The sequence below is a fragment of the Musa acuminata genome, chromosome BXJ3-6, assembly GCF_036884655.1.
Source record: "Musa acuminata AAA Group cultivar baxijiao chromosome BXJ3-6, Cavendish_Baxijiao_AAA, whole genome shotgun sequence".
In the NCBI taxonomy this organism is placed as follows: domain Eukaryota; kingdom Viridiplantae; phylum Streptophyta; class Magnoliopsida; order Zingiberales; family Musaceae; genus Musa; species Musa acuminata.
Window position 1 is genome coordinate 18765204 of NC_088354.1, and position 16550 is coordinate 18781753.

Here is a 16550-nt window from a genome sequence, read left to right on the forward strand (position 1 = left end):
TTAGCTAAACCTAATGCAATTAGAGAAGAAACTAAAGGATAGCTTAACTAAAGGAGGAAAACTTAGCTGCAGCCAGCATGGGTTTGAGAAGAGAAGGAAAGAAGAAGAAGAAGAAAAATAAGCTTCGCTTGAGGTTTTGCATCAACTCCCCATATTTGGGACTCAAACTTTTCTAAGGCAAGTGTTCTAACTCCATCCTATAGTAATCTTAATCTCTGTTTTAATCTTAATTTTTATATAATTTGAAAGATTTCAGCTTAGCACCAAACATTTCTTTCGTTTCAATATAAAGCCATGAATTTATAAGTTTTCGATAATCTGACCTCTATGTATTGTTTCATGCCTAACTTTTAGTATTAAACTTTGATTTAGGAAAAATATAATTCATTTGAAAGTAGACTCAAAGATATTTATTTGATACCTAGATTGAATGATTTGGAGTTTAAATGCCTATTAAGACTTTTATTTTAATTAACCCTATAGATTTTACAAAACAGCTATTGTAATTTCTGATCTCTTGTTGCTTAATTGCTTATAACTTTCTGCTGTGAACTCAGATTCATACAAAATATAATTTATTGGAAACTAGACTCAAAATTATTTTTGTGATTACTTGATTTGAAATTTTTGGAGTATAATTGCAAACTAAAACATCTGTTTTTATCGACCTTGTGGATTCAGTAAAATAGAGCTTATGTTTTCATACCTTTCGCTATAAAATTATTTTTAACTCCCTGTTGTGAACTCCAATTCATGCAAAGCTTAATTTACCTAAAACTATATTGATAATCTTTCAAATGAGACCTATTTTATATAAATTATAGTATAATTAGTTATACAAATGATTCATACAAAGTGCCTCTTAAATTCTACTATAATCGAGCTTTGGTCGATTTCGCCTCTTATTGTTTCTTCTCTTTGAAAATCAATTTTGGAAAAAACCCTTACTTTAGTTAAGCTTTACATTACTATTTTAAATTCTTGTATACTCTTGTCCTTTAATTATTTGTATACCTGATTTCATTATGTAAAGTTTATATTTGTATCGTAATGTTTTGTATAGGCATATGCAATCCATTGTTCCACATGTGTTTTCCGATATATTCCAATTTTATTGTTCACTATCCTTTTGTACTCTAGTGTTTATGAGATAAATGTGAACCTTTGCTAGAAACGGTAAAAAGAGTTATGCTTAAAGCCCACAATGCTATGCTAGTCCCCTATGATTTCACTCAAACATGGGTGGATGGAGCTCCCAGATGTGGGAGACTTATGTTTGGTGGTCTTTCAGAAATGAATGGACCATATTATGCTATGATCCAACTTCACCTTCTATGTATTTGATATGATATCTAAAGCTTTCACTGTATTTCTATGCATGCTTTGGATAAGAATGAAATGAATACAACGTTATATGACATTTGAGCTTCTGTTCATATTTTGTTCTTTGATGTGTTCCGAAATGTTTATATGTCTTTGTTATGCCTTGAAAAATACCATATATCATGGATATACTCTTTATGCCAATGATATGCTCCAATTACCTTTCCTCGATTGTATGAATAAAATATGCTTTGAACGATACGACATTGTAATTCTACATTCAAACAAAACATGGTTCTATTTCATCTAGTATCTTTGCTTTATATTTTGACACCTTATTTATTTGAAAACTATCCTCTTTGCTATGGATATGTTAGTCACTTGCTGAGCTTTATATGCTCACTCCGTTGCTATATAAATTTTTTAGGATAGCTTATTGCTCACTAAAATGTGTAAATTGGGTTGAGGCAGTGGAAAGCTAGAAGGTTTTGGGGGCAAATCTTTCATACTTGATAAGTTGATATTGTATAAGTTCCTTTTGTATGTATCAACGATAATCTAGATTGATGTATCTTATAAATATTTGAAAAGTATCCCTCATATCGAGATTTTGGGAATGTTAAGTTTAAATTGTGTAATGATATAAACATATGGTACATGTTGGTTTTGTGATTATATAGATTCCTATGCTTATGGATTTATGATGTGGTTAGGGTTTAGTTGAGTTGGCTTTGGATTTTGTGAATCATTAAGTGATATGATTGTATGATGATAAATTGCACAGGTTTTATAAATTATGGATTATAGAGGTGAATTTTAACTTAAATATTTTCTTAGTGACCTCAAATGTGTGTTTGGATCCTGGATTATTATTGAATTATAATATTATTAATTTTGAGTTAGGTTCACACCTCCGGAATGAGGAGTAAATTCAGGGGGCGTAATAGAGGTGGTATCAAAGCATGATTTGAGAATTACTAAGATTTTTGATATACTAGATAAGCAATAAAATTTAGAGGTTTAGTGACTTTTATTCAGAGATTGATAAAAAAATTCTCTTTTGTTATTTTTAGGAAGCGAGGATGATGGGGTCATCTGGTTCTCCTGTTGCATCTACTGCTGATCAATTGAGTGGAATTATGAGAACTCTGGAGACTATGATATAAGTGATGCAACAATAAGTTCGACAAGGAAGAAATGATGGAACGGGGACATCAAACCAGACTGAGTTGGGAATTGAACATTTTAAAAAACTTAGTCCTCCTAGTTTTAGTGGTGAGTCTGATCCAATGGTAGTAGAACGATGGATGATGCAGAGAGAGAAAATATTTGACATCTTAAATTGTCCTGATGATCAGAAGGTTTCTCTTGCAGCCTTAATGTTGGAAGGAGAGGCTGAGCACTGGTGGAGAATGATTAAAAGGATTTCTGAAATCAAACATAAGCCAATCACATGGAAGGTATTCGTAGAAAAGTTCAACGATAAATATTTTCCAAATTGCATTAGAGAGCAGAAAGAATTAGAGTTCTTGGATCTCATCCAAGGAAATTTGACGGTTGCAAAGTATGAATCTAAATTCACTGAGCTCTCAAGATTTGCCACTCATATATCTGATGATGAAATTAGAAAAGTAAAGAAATTTCATAGGGGCCTAAGGCCAGCTATAAGAAGTCGAATATCAGCATTAAAAATCCAAGCTTATGCCGATATAGTTGGCAGGGCTTTGATAATTGAAAGAGACTTGGAGGAAATTCAGGAAATCAAGGACAAGAAAGATAAGAAGTTTATTAATAAAAATAAAAGAGGAAATGAATCAGAAACAAGTTATAAGAGGGTAAAGATGTTCAGATTTGAGAAAGGAAAACTACCATAGAGGACTCAATCATGTGCTAAATGTAGATTAAATCATGAAACAAGTCAATGTTTTTGGACGACTGAAGCTTATTTAGCTTGTGGGAAGTTAGATCATAAAGTAAGAGATTGCCCACTAAACAAGAAGAAAGAGCCACTGCCTCCTAAGTCAACAGCCCATGCCAAAGTATATGCTATTACTGAATAAGATTCTAAAGCCTCTAAATCACTTTTGTTTCACAATACTTTGCTTGTTACTTGGGCATTTAACCTAGACCCTTAGATTATATGCTATGTGTAACTACTGCTGTTGGGGATTCTTTGACAACAAACTTTGTTTATCCATCTTGTTTGATTTCTATTAGAGAATATAAACTTTTTGCTGATTTGATTCTCCTAGAGATCCAGGGTTTTGATATTATACTTGGCATAGATTGGTTATCTTCCTATCATGCTAGTATTCATTACTATATAAAATAATTACTTTCTGCATACCAGATCAACCTATATTTTACTTTGAGGGTATTAGGCATGATTTGTCTCCTTGCTTGATATCAGTACTTCAAGCTTATCATCTTATGTAGAAGGGTTGTTTTTGTTATATTGTGTGTGTAAAGGAGCATTCAAATCAAGAAACTCACCTAAATGAAATTTCAGTGGTCAAAGAGTTCCCTGATGTATTTCAAGATGACTTGTCTGGTTTACCTCCAAATAGAGAGGGTGAATTTGTTATTGATTTGGTCCTCGGGACAACCCCAATATCTAAGCCTTCATATAGAATGGCACCACTCGAGCTAGAGGAATTGAAGAAGCAACTACAAGAACTATTAGATATGGGTTTCATTCGATCCAGTGATTTACCATGGGGTGCTCCGGTGCTATTAGTTAAGAAGAAGGATGGAACATTGAGGCTTTGTATTGATTATAGACAGTTGAATCATGTGACAATAAAAAACAAGTATCTCCTACCCAAAATTAATGATTTGTTTGATTAATTGCAAGGTGCACAAGTATTTAATAAGACCCTAAAGTCTTATCGTAGGCTCTGATAACAAATGATAAGACCCTAAAGTCTTATCGTCGAAGAAAGGGGAGAAATGGGGATGATAATGATCACTTCGAGGGGATCGGCCTCCTTGATCGCTTCGAGGGGATCAGCCCTCCTTGATCACTTCGAGGGGATCAGCCTCCTAGGGTTTGTCAAAAGACAGAATAGTATTTTTCATAGATTATTGAAAAGAAGCAGTTATATCCCTATTTATAGAGTTCTACCCAGAGTCCATCAGGACTTGAACTCTAATAATAAATAAATATTAAATAAATCTCTACTTGACTCTAATTGAACCAAACCGACTCAATAAACATTATTCAAAAGCTCAGAAAAATGGTCCTAACATTTCCTCCCTCTTCAAATCAGTCTTGTCCTCAAGGCTGAGCAGCATCAATCTCGGGGAGCTTCTCTTTCAACACTTTAGCCATAGACTATCTGCAACGCATCACAACCCGTTGATCAAGTAAGTATGGTCTCCACTTTTTGAGAGTGTAAGCAATAGGTCGATCTTTCAGTGTAGTAATCGTTGCATGAAACTTCTGGCCATGTATAATCAATTTTATCTTTGAACCTTTGCTATCACAAGTGAAAATTCGTCTATCAATGATCTTTACTTCGAATCTGTCATAGTCTTCAATGTGGTGGGCTAATTGGGCTGCAACTTTCCTGTCCATAAAATTATTAGTGCTATCTGTATCAATCAAAATAGTGACAGGTTGATGCTTCAATGTTCCTCCGATTTTCATAGTTTGTGGGTTAGTGTAGCTAGCCAATGCATGCATTGTATATGTGATGGCTTCAATATCTTCATCAGTTTTCATACCTTTATGATCGGAGTCCACATTCTTAGCTTTCGGTTCCTCTCCAATTGGTTCAATCATCAGAAGTTGCCCTTGTTTACATCGGTGCTCCATACTCCATTTTTCATTATAATACAAACCCTTTGCTGATCTTTCCTTAAGTTCTTCTTGGGTTAGTCTTCGGGTGTCAAGGCTTTGGTTGGGAATAGATAGGGCTGGTGGCTTACTGATCATCTGGTTATTGTCACTTCTGTTTCCATGATTTTCCCTGGTGATTTTTTTCTCATGTAGATGTGTGAATGAGATCGCAGCTATCATAGTGCGAGGTTGATGAGCCTTAACTTCACATCGGATCTATGGAATAAGACATTTAATAAATGTATCCAGAAGTTGTCGTTCCGACCAATCTCTAGCTTGATTTGATAATCTTTCAAACCTACTCTAATATTCCAACACTGTAGAAGTCTGACAAATTTTTGAGAGCTGTCCATCCACCTTCATGTATGAGTAGATTATGTCACAATCTTGGGGCCCTTTTCTAGTATTTCCAGATCTGTGCAATGTAGAACTTGAGCTCCCACCTTGTTGAAATTTACTAAAGCTCCCCAGTAAGTCCTTTTTGAAATCATTAAGTACTTCTTGTAACCGGTTCTCAATTCTAATTTTCAATGCTTCCATTTGTGCTTTCACTGAGTTATCGGTGGCCATTTCGTAAGACTGCAAATCTGTAATCTCAACTCCTATTTTTGGTGTTGGTCAAGGGCATCAATCAGTGCCCTATTCGGTGCTGCTGTTGTGACGTAGTCGGTGGCAACACTATGAGAATGAAGGGTTGCTGCGAGGATGCAGGGATGTAGCTGCGGTCGCCGTGTGGGAAGCAGCGATGCTTGTTGCGGTCGCTGCGTAGAGGGATCGTTGTTGCTGAGGGCTTGGAGGCAGCGATGGTGGTGCGGCTAGGGCAGCACCGCCAAGGGCTCACCGCTGTGATGGCTGCGACGACGCGGATGGAAGGCAGCGTTGCTCTATTTCTGTCACACTACGGAAGGAGGCGCTAGTGAGAGGTAACGATGCTTGTTGCAGTCGCTGCGTGGAGGGATCACTGCTGCTGAGGGCTGGGAGGCAGCGATGGTGATGTGGTTGGGGGCAGCGCCGGCAAGGACTCGCCGCTGCGGTGGCTGCGATGGAGGAAGAGTTGCTGCCCTATGTTTTTGTCACCGTGTGAGATGAGAGCACCGAGGCTGAAAGGCGACGGTTGTGACTGCTGTGACCCAAGGAAGCAATCGTCGAGCAGCCGGGTTGAGGCTGCGGTGATGCCAACCAACAACTGCAGCAGCGGAGGCAGAACAAGAGGGAGGTGGCGTTGAAGCGGCCGGGGTTGAGGCTGCAGTGGTGGCAACCGGCGGCTGCGGCAAAGATGCAGAGCAAGGGGGCTGCAGCAACGGTGCAGATCGAGGGGGTTGAGGTGAAGGCTGCGGTGGCTGGCAGCAGCAGTCGTGGCAGGCTGGGCAGCGAGCGGCGTCGTCGCTGGCTGGGCAGCAGTGGCGACGGTGGTGGCAACCGGCGTTCGCAGCAGCAAGAGGATTGCCCTGTTTCTCGGTCACAATGGGGCAGAGCAAGGGGGAGTGGCGGCGGTCGTTCTCGCCCGAGCCAGGGGGAGCGGCGGTCGCCGCACGGTGGCTGGCAGTGGTGGTGGGTCGGCTGGAAGGCGACAGCGCTCGAGGCGTGGCTGCGATCGACGAGGGGCTGCGGAAACAGAGGAAGCTCTGTTTCTGCAACCGCTGCAAGGAGGGGCTGCGGCAACCGGCGGCTACGGCTGCGGTGCCGGCGGTCCTTCTCGCTCGAGCGAGATGGGGACGCAAGGAGAAGAGGTCGCTGGCCGGGTGATCGAGTGGCGGCGATGTGGCTGGGAAAAGTGGTGGTGACGCGGCTGGGAACAAGGGCAATCCGTGAGTTGCCCTGTTTCGGTCGCCGCGAGGAGGGCGACAATCGGCGGCTGCGGCTGCCACCCAAGGGGAGGTGGGCGGCGGTGGAGAGGCAGCGGTGGTCGCGCGGCTGGGAGCAGCGTCACCAACGATCGCCGAGGAGGAGAGGTCGAGCCGCTGCGCTGCGACGCAAGGGGAGCCGGGCGGCGGCAGTAGGGCTGGGATGGACGCTGGCAGCGTCGTCTCCTGGCCGGGGAACAGCGGCGGCGGTGGTCGCCGGCCGGGAAGCGGGGCGATGGTGGGCGCTGGCCGGAGAGCAGCGGCGGCGGGTGAGCTGGCCGGAAGCAGGGGACGCAGGGGTGGCTGCGGCTTCTTCTTCCTCTCGTGTTTTTCTTTTCTTTTTTTGTTTTTTTTGTTTTTTTAACGAGATGGGGCAGCGAGGAGGTCGAGAGGTGGTCGAAGGTCGCTGGCCTGACACGGACATAGCTGGTTTTGCCTAAGTCGTGCGGCACCCTTGCGTGTCCGTCCGCAAAGGTCAGCCTCCCCGAAGCCTCCCATTGTCCCTTAGGACCACCAAAAGAGAGAACGGGTTAGAGAGAACGCCTCAATCGGGATCCACAAGCAAACATCTCCGAAAAACACTTCATAGACAATGCAAATTACAAACAGACTTTACAAGCTCTGAACAGTGGCACAACAAAGGGTAAAATGGTCCATTACAGATCGAAAATCTCTCGCACGTGTCCACATGACACAACCTTTATTTACAAGCTTAAAGAGGCTACCAACCCAACTAAAATGGGACTATTAAGTCTTCGGCCGCCCCTTTACATGCTGTACAAGGCATGAACATGCCAACAGACACGGACAGATATAAGCATTACATCAAACACCTTGTTTAGAAGTTTGTCCGTGACATTCTCCCCCACTTATCCCTTCGACGTCCTCGTCGAAGCCGTTGTGAACACTGCAACTCTTCGCCTTTGCTGAGTCTTCATCTTCCGCTCCAGCTGCAATGCGCCTCCTGGCTCCTAGTTGCTCTCCGCTGCTATTTTTTTTTTTTTTGAGTAGTCGAACCTTTGATCCGCCATGCTGCTTCAACTCGCCAATGACTCTGACTCTGGTGTGGGGTTGGCTGAGTTGTGTTGATCCTCGTTGATTCCTGCGGATCCACCAAATGAAGGAAAAGACCATCCTTACTGTGCCAGTCTCTCAAAATTTCCACATGCTGCTTGAACTGGGTGGATGCTTGTTGGAGCTTTAACGAGCATCGTCTCGCAAACTTCTGAAGTTTTGGGTCCTTCCTCCACAAAATCTGCTCATTGACTCTTCTTTCAGTTAGTTGTCACATCCAAGTAGGTTCGCATCACTTCCGCTTTCGATTGGCATTTCGTTGGGAAATGAAGCGGACAATCTACTCTCAGTAGCACTGATAACCGTTGGTGAGGATTTGACAACTATTGTCTTCCATTATCTTCGAAGGGTCTTTGAACTTGTGCAGAGCTCCTCTACTGGATAGATAAGAGAATTGGGGTACTCGGTTTCGCCCATTCTCTTGAGAGTTGAGAAGGCAAAGGTTACTTGACTTCGCCCGCCTCCTCGAGGTTGTACTTCATGCATCGAGCTGGTTACTGGCCTTCGCCTGCTCTTTGCTCACATTCTGAAGCACTTGAAGTGTTTGCACTCCTTGCGTTGAGTTAGCTACTGTGATTCACCTTCTCAATGCCATCGAACTTCTGGAATGCGGGAAGTTTTCACCCCAACTTGGAGTAATTCTCTGATAGATGAGGTCGCCTCTGGGATTGTACCGTCTTCTCCATCAACCCTGCCGCCTACTCCACTGAGTAGCAAAGGTACAGCACCGCGTACTGCTTGCTTCGTTCCTTGGTCGTGCACTCTTGCATGACCCGAAGTCCTTCACTTACGGCTCTCTTGATGAGAAACTTGTTGACACTGGTCTTACGAAGTTTCTTGGCCTCTGCCCTTCAGCCTTGTCTCGGTACTTGGAGATTGCCTCTGCATACTCCACCTCCTCGGCCCCTTTCACGACCAAGCGCTCTCCCTCCATGAGAGCAAGGGATCAATGACTTTTACGGAAGTCCCGCCTCTGCGGTACCATGGCGCTGCCATGCCCATGGCACTACTATCCGTCGCCTCGCATCTGCATCCCTTTTCTTCACGATCAGTAGATATGTTTCCGTGGCACTCCTCTGAGTCCACCTCCATTCTAACTGATGCTTGATTTTGGGTAGCTAAGTCCCTCTGGACTCGTCGTCGCTTCCTCGCCCCTTTCGACCCCCTGCTTCAACACCTCTGTGTTCTCCAAGCAGTCTATTTGGTCGATGGAAAGACAGACTGCAACTCCCATGCATGGCCTCTGCCATCGCGTTGTAGGGTTTGCACCAATTCTGTTCTCCTTAGCTTCCTTGGTAGCAACGTTCGCTTACTCGACCTTGTCCTCTGACTTGTCGGGCTCCCTTAAGCGAATATGATCTTTGGAGCAGTCCAACTCTCCAGCTGCTTCGATCATACCTCTGCATGATCAAGTCCCTCCCATGGAACTCACTGGTACTTGCATTCGAACTTTTCCCTTGGTGGAACCCAGCCCCCATATGCTGATGACCAAGGTTTTCATCCGATGCAAAATTCGGTGCACGCCCGGAAGACCCGCATCTGCGGTACCATGGCCTTCACTCCTTGAATCCATAGCCCTTCTTGTCGTCGTGTTGTTCACCAAAGCGGAGCTCCCAGTAGCTCCCGATCATACCTCCATATGATCTCATCCCTCACGGGACCCGGTCGTGTGTATCGCATTGCCATCGAACTGTTCCACCACGATCCGCTGCACCATATCGCCTCCTGGTGACATCTCCATTGCATTCTGATCCTTGTGGAATAAACTCGAATTGTGAACCCTCTATGTGTGGCCTCTGCCAATACATCGCAGGGTCTCCTCCACCTTCGATTTTGTTCGCTCCTTTGGCAATCGACCTTCATCCACCCACTCTTGGGTCACACCTAGATGAAGCACCATTCTAGGACAGTCCGTCGCCTAGTAGCTCCCGAAGTCCACCGACTTCACTGTAATTTGTGCACCATTGTCTGGATCCTGGGCCTCTGCCCCTACCAGCACAATCTCCGCTGCGCACCGCTTCCTTCATAGCAACTCGAATGGCAACACTGTGGCATATTCTTCAAGAGTACCCGCCTCTGCGTCCTCTTGCCCCGTGCTAAGGCCTTCTGTACCCAACTTCACCTCCGAAAATTGAGTCGCCTTAGTTCCTCCATCAAATGCTTCTCCGAGATAAGGTGCATGTGCCCCGAAGCTCCCTTCGTCTTTGGCACCATGCAAGATGAGTCCGCTCCGTCAGAATGAAGGAACCATGGAACAACATGATCCTACTCTTGCCTCTGCAAGAGTTCATGTCCTTGACCTCTGTCTAAGGAAAGCACTGTGTCTCTGCTCCACGTTCCAACTTCTATGCTGGCTCCCTTCATGCGGCTTGGGTACTTCGCCAAGTTACACCCAAGTTGCTCCGCTCCTCGTTTTTGCATTGAGTTGATGGTGGCCCTCGCGCCCACCATTCCACGGGTCAGCCCTCCCTTGAGTCCGATCTCCACATCGACTCCAAGTGTGCCTTCATTTAAGTTGCTTCAGGTTGCTCCCCCACTTGATCTCGCAATGCATCCACCAATGCATTCTCTCGACGAGATCATGCGACAACTCCTCGCCGCTTGCTCAGTCCACCGAGCTTCGTGGAGTTGTTGTTTGTTGAGGTACGCCTCCTCAACATGTGAGGTCCGTCTCACATGATTCTCCCTCTGGAGAGCCGGGACTTATCCCTCCTGGATAACTGTCCCATTGGAGCGACATCTCTCTTCCTTTCGGAGACCACCATCCCCTTGGACTACTCCGATCTGCTGAACAAACTATGCATTGTTCTGCCTCCTGCAAACGCACTTGCTAGATTGTGACTCCCCGTCAATACAGCCCCCGCTGCACCCCTCAAGGCCTAGCAACATGCTAAACTCATTGCACACTTCAGCCTCCTACGGACGTATCCTTCACATGCCGAAGAGAAAGTTTCAATGCTCCATGGCGCCGAGTTTCGGTCGCCTTGGGATGGCCACGAACATTCCATCGTCCGCATACAAGCCCATGCATGAGTACCAAATTCTTCGAGTTAGCAATTCCCATCACTTCTGTGAGCTTTGCATAACTCTTTTGGTCGTTGAGCAACTCATTCCACCTTGGATGGTCTCATTCTTGCCAAGCGCCTCGCTTGCCTAGAGCACCATCAAGTATAGTTGTCAACGTTGAGCCGTAGCTCAAACTCAGCCATCCCAACCTTTGTGCACTCCAAATTCTTCCAAGCTTGCCTGTTCTCGTGGTGCCTCTTGCGCGAAGGGTTGGCCATTCCTCTGAATGCCAATCTCAGATGCCCGCTCCTCTGAGCGACTCTTTTCCCTACATCTCCATGCCCGTTTTCCCTCAAACGGTTGCGCGTGTGCTGACTGCCCTCAAAGCAGCCCCGCTAGGTCCCCCACGTTTGCATGCCAAGTGTTTCTATGAGTGCTTGTCCCACTCTGATACCATATGACACGGACTTAGCTGGTTTTACCTAAGTCGTGCGGCACCCTTGCGTGTCCGTCCGCAAAGGTTAGCCTCCCCGAAGCCTCCCATTGTCCCTTAGGACCACCAAAAGAGAGAACGGGTTAGAGAGAACGCCTCAATCGGGATCCACAAGCAAACATCTCCGAAAAACACTTCATAGACAATGCAAATTACAAACAGACTTTACAAGCTCTGAACAGTGGCACAACAAAGGGTAAAATGGTCCATTACAGACCGAAAATCTCTCGCACGTGTCCACATGACACAACCTTTATTTACAAGCCTAAAGAGGCTACCAACCCAACTAAAATGGGACTATTAAGCCTTCGGCCGCCCCTTTACATGCTGTACAAGGCATGAACATGCCAACAGACACGGACAGATATAAGCATTACATCAAACACCTTGTTTAGAAGTTTGTCCGTGACAGGCCGGGGAAACAACGACAACGGTGAAGAAAGAGTTGCCTTGTAGTGGTGGTGGGGAAGAAGGGAAGCAAGGCTGCGGCGGGCTACACTAATGATCGTTGCTCTGATACCAAATGATAAGACCCTAAAGTCTTATCGTAAGCTCTGATACCAAATGATAAGACCCTAAAGTTTTATCGTCGAAGAAAGGGGAGAAATGGGGATGATAATGATCACTTTGAGGGGATCGGCCTCCTTGATCACTTCGAGGGATCGCCTCCTAGAGTTTGTCAAAAAACAGAATAGTATTTTTCATAGATTACTAAAAAGAAGCAGTTATATCCCTATTTATAGAGTTCTACCCAGAGTCCATCAGGACTTGAACTCTAATAATAAATAAATATTAAATAAACCTCTACTTGACTCTAACTGAACCAAACCTACTCAATAAACAACTGGATTAAATAGACTCAATAAACATTATTCAAAAGCTCAGAAAAAGGGTCAATATTCTCCAAGATTGATCTGAGGTCAGATTACTATCAGTTGAAGATTAATAAGGAGGATATTCCAAAAACAGCTTTTAAAACTCGATATGGTCACTATGAATTCTTAGTAATGCCTTCTAGTTTGACTAATGCCCCTGCAGCTTTTATAGAACTGATGAATAGGATATTTCAGCTACTCTTGGATGATTGTGTAATTATATTTATTGATCACATATTAGTGTATTCAAGGAGTAATCAGGAGCATGAGAAATACTTGAGAAATGTATTGTCTATACTAAGAGAAAAGAAGTTGTATGCAAAGTTCAACAAATGTAAATTTTGGTTGAATGAAATTGCTTTCTTAGATCATGTGATTTCAAGGAATGGTATATCTGTTGATCCAAAGAAATTGGAAGCTATAGTTAAGTAGGAAGTACCAACAAACGTGACAGAAGTTAGAAGCTTTTTGGGCATGGCGGGTTATTAGAGGAGATTTGTAGAGGGATTCTCTCGAATTGCTTGACCTCTCACCAAACTCACTCAAAAGAATATGAAATTTGTATGAGGTGATGATTGTGAGTAAAGTTTTCAAGAGTTCAAAAAAAGATTGACTAGTGCCCCGATTCTCACTATTTCAAGTGTTAACGAGGAATTTATAGTTTATACCAATACTTCAAGAAAGGGCCTTGGATGTGTTTGATGCAAGAAGGGAAAGTGATTGCTTATGCTTCTAGGAAACTAAAGAGCTATGAACTGAATTATCCAACTCATGATTTGGAATTTGTAGCAATTATTTTTGCTCTAAAGATTTGGAGGCATTACTTTTATAGGCGAACATTTGAAATCTTTATTGATCACAAGAGTTTAAAGTATATCTTTACTCAAAAAGAGTTAAACATAAGGCAACGGAGATGGATAGAACTTCTAAAGGATTATGATTGTACCATTCGTTATCACCCGGGTAAAGCTAATGTTGTAGCTGATGCACTTAGTAGAAAATCTACAAGTTTTATGGTGACTTTGGTTGTGAAGCAATGGAAGTTATTAGAAGAAAATTATGATTTGAATGTTATGAGAAAAGGGCAAGACTCAATAATATTAATGACCTTCATCCAAGTGTAATCTGATCTCATTTAACAAATTAAAGAAGGACAACTACGAGATCGATGCTTAATCTACTTAAGGAATGAAGTAGAAAAGGGATTGAAACTAAATTTTCAAGTTTCAGAGGATGGCCTATTGAGGTTTGAGGATAGAATATGTATTCCAAATGATCATATATCAAAAATCAAATCCTGAGGGAAGGTCATAATTCAAAGTACACCATGTATCCCGGTAGCACTAAGATATAAAAAGATCTCCAAAGTCATTATTGGTGGGAAGGCATGAAGAAGGAGATTGAGGATAGAATATGTATTCCAAATGACCATATATCAAAAATCAAATCCTGAGGGAAGGTCATAATTCAAAGTATACCATGTATCCCGGTAGCACTAAGATATAAAAAGATCTCCAAAGTCATTATTGGTGGGAAGGCATGAAGAAGGAGATTGTAGTTTATATTTCAAAGTGTTTGACTTGTCAGCAAATTAAAGCAGAACACCAAAGACTTGGAGGTTTGTTGCAACCTTTAGATATTCCTGAATGGAAATGGGAATGTGTTACCATGAACTTTGTTTCAGGACTACCCCAAACTTATAGAAAGCATGATGTTATTTGGGTTATCATTGATATGTTAACGAAATCTATACATTTCCTATCGATCAATATGACTTATTCTCTTGATAGGCTTGCAGATTTATATATCAATGAAATAGTAAGACTTCATGGCACTCCAAAGGAGATCATCTCTGATAGAGACTCCAGATTTCTATCTAGATTCTGGAGATGGTTACAGGAATCTATGGGTACTAAAGTTAAGTTTAGCACTGCTTATCACTCTCAAACTGATAGTTAATCAGAAAGAACCATTCAAACACTTGAGGATTTGCTTAGGGCCTATGTTATGAATTAGAAAGGTGAATGGGATAAAGATATATCTCTTATTGAGTTCACTTATAATAATAGTTATTATTCGAGTATTCAGATGGCTCCTTATGAAGATTTATATGGGTGAAAGTATAGAACTCCTATATGTTAGGAAGAAGTTGGTGACAAGAAGTTATTAGCACTAAACAAAGTACAAGAGACTACCGAGAAAATTCAAGTTATAAGAAAAAGATTAAAGACTGCTCAGAATCGTCAAAAGAGTTATGCTGATAACAGAAGATGAGATATTGAGTTTCAAGTCCAGGATTTTGTATTTCTGAAGGTCTTCCTTTCTAAAGGAGTTATAAGATTTAGGAAGAAAGGAAAGTTAAACCCAAGATTTATTGAACCTTTTGAGGTTCTTGAGAGGGTTGGTTTTATCGCTTACAGGATTACCTTGCCACCATCTTTATGCCATATCTATGATATATTTCATATTTCAATGATGAGAAAGTATATACCTGATCCCTCTCATATCATTAAGTATGAACCGATGGTGATCGATAAAGACTTATTTTATATGGAACAGCCTATTCAGATTGTTAATAAGAAGGAAAAGATCCTAAGGAATCGAGTCATCCCTCTAGTTAAAGTGATATGGAAATATCATTCTGGGGAGGAAACAACTTGGGAGTTTGAGGAAGAAATGAAAAAAGTTTATCCTCATCTTTTTATCGAATGAGGTATGATAAATTTAGAGGACTAATTTTTTCTTTAAAGGAGGGGAGAGTGTAACATCCCCCATTTTTGAAAATTTTATAGATGCTTGTTTATAAATATAAGGATTAGCTAATAATTCTTTTGTATTAAATAATTTTATATTAGAAGTTTATGGTTAGGGATCTAAATATGAATATTAAAAAGTTGATATGATTTATGAAAGATTTAGATTTAAGTTAAAGAAAAAAAAATAGTGGACATATGTCACTAGCTAACCCACGCTGGCTTTTTTCATGCATGTTTGCCACTTTGCAAGCCTTATATAGCTAAACCTAATGCAATTAGAGAAGAAACTAAAGGAGGAAAACTTAGCTGTAGCCAGCGTGGGTTTAAGAAGAGAAGGGAAGAAGGAAGAAGAAGCTTTGCTTGAGGTTTTGCATCAACTCCCCACATTTGAGACTCAAACTTTTCTAATGCAAGTGTTCTAACCCAATCCTACAGTAATCTTAATCTCTGTTTTTATCTTAATTTTTACATAATTCAAAATATTTCAGCTTAGCACCAAACATTTCTTTCGTTTTGATATAAAGCCATGAATCTATAATTTTTTGGTAATCTGACCTCTATTTATTGTTTTGGACCTAACTTTTAGTACTAAACTCTAATTTAGGAAAAGTCTAATCTATTTGAAAGTAGACTCAAAGATATTTATTTTGATACCTAGATTGAATGATTTGGAGTTTAAATGCCTACTAAGACTTCTGTTTCAATTAACCATATATATTCTGCAAAATAGGGACTGTAATTTCTGATCTCTTGTTGCTTAACTGCTTATAACTTTGTGTTGGGAACTCAGATTCATACAAAATATAATTTATTGGAAACTAGACTCAAAATTCTTTCTATGATATAATTTAAAATTTTTGGAGTATAATTGCAAACTGAAACATCTATTTTCATCGACCTTGTGGATTCAGTAAATTAGAGCTAATGTTTTCAGATCTTTTGCTATGAAATTATTTGTAACTCCCTATTATGAACTCCAATTCATGCAAAACTTAATTTACCTAAAACTAGATTGATACATTATTCGAATAACACCTATTTTATATAAATTGGATCATAATTAGTTATCTAAATGATTCATAAAAGTTTGCCTCTTAAATTCTACCAGAATCGAGCTTTGGTCGAATTCGCTTCTTCTTGTTTCTTCTCTTTGGAAATAAATTTCGGTAAAAACCCTTACTTTAGTTAAGCTTTACATTACTGCTTTAAATTCTTATATACTCTTATCCTTTAATTATGTATATACCTGATTTCATTATGTAAAATTCATGTTTATATCGTAACGTTTCGTATAGGCACATGCATTCCGTTGAAACGCATGTGTTTTCCGATATGTCC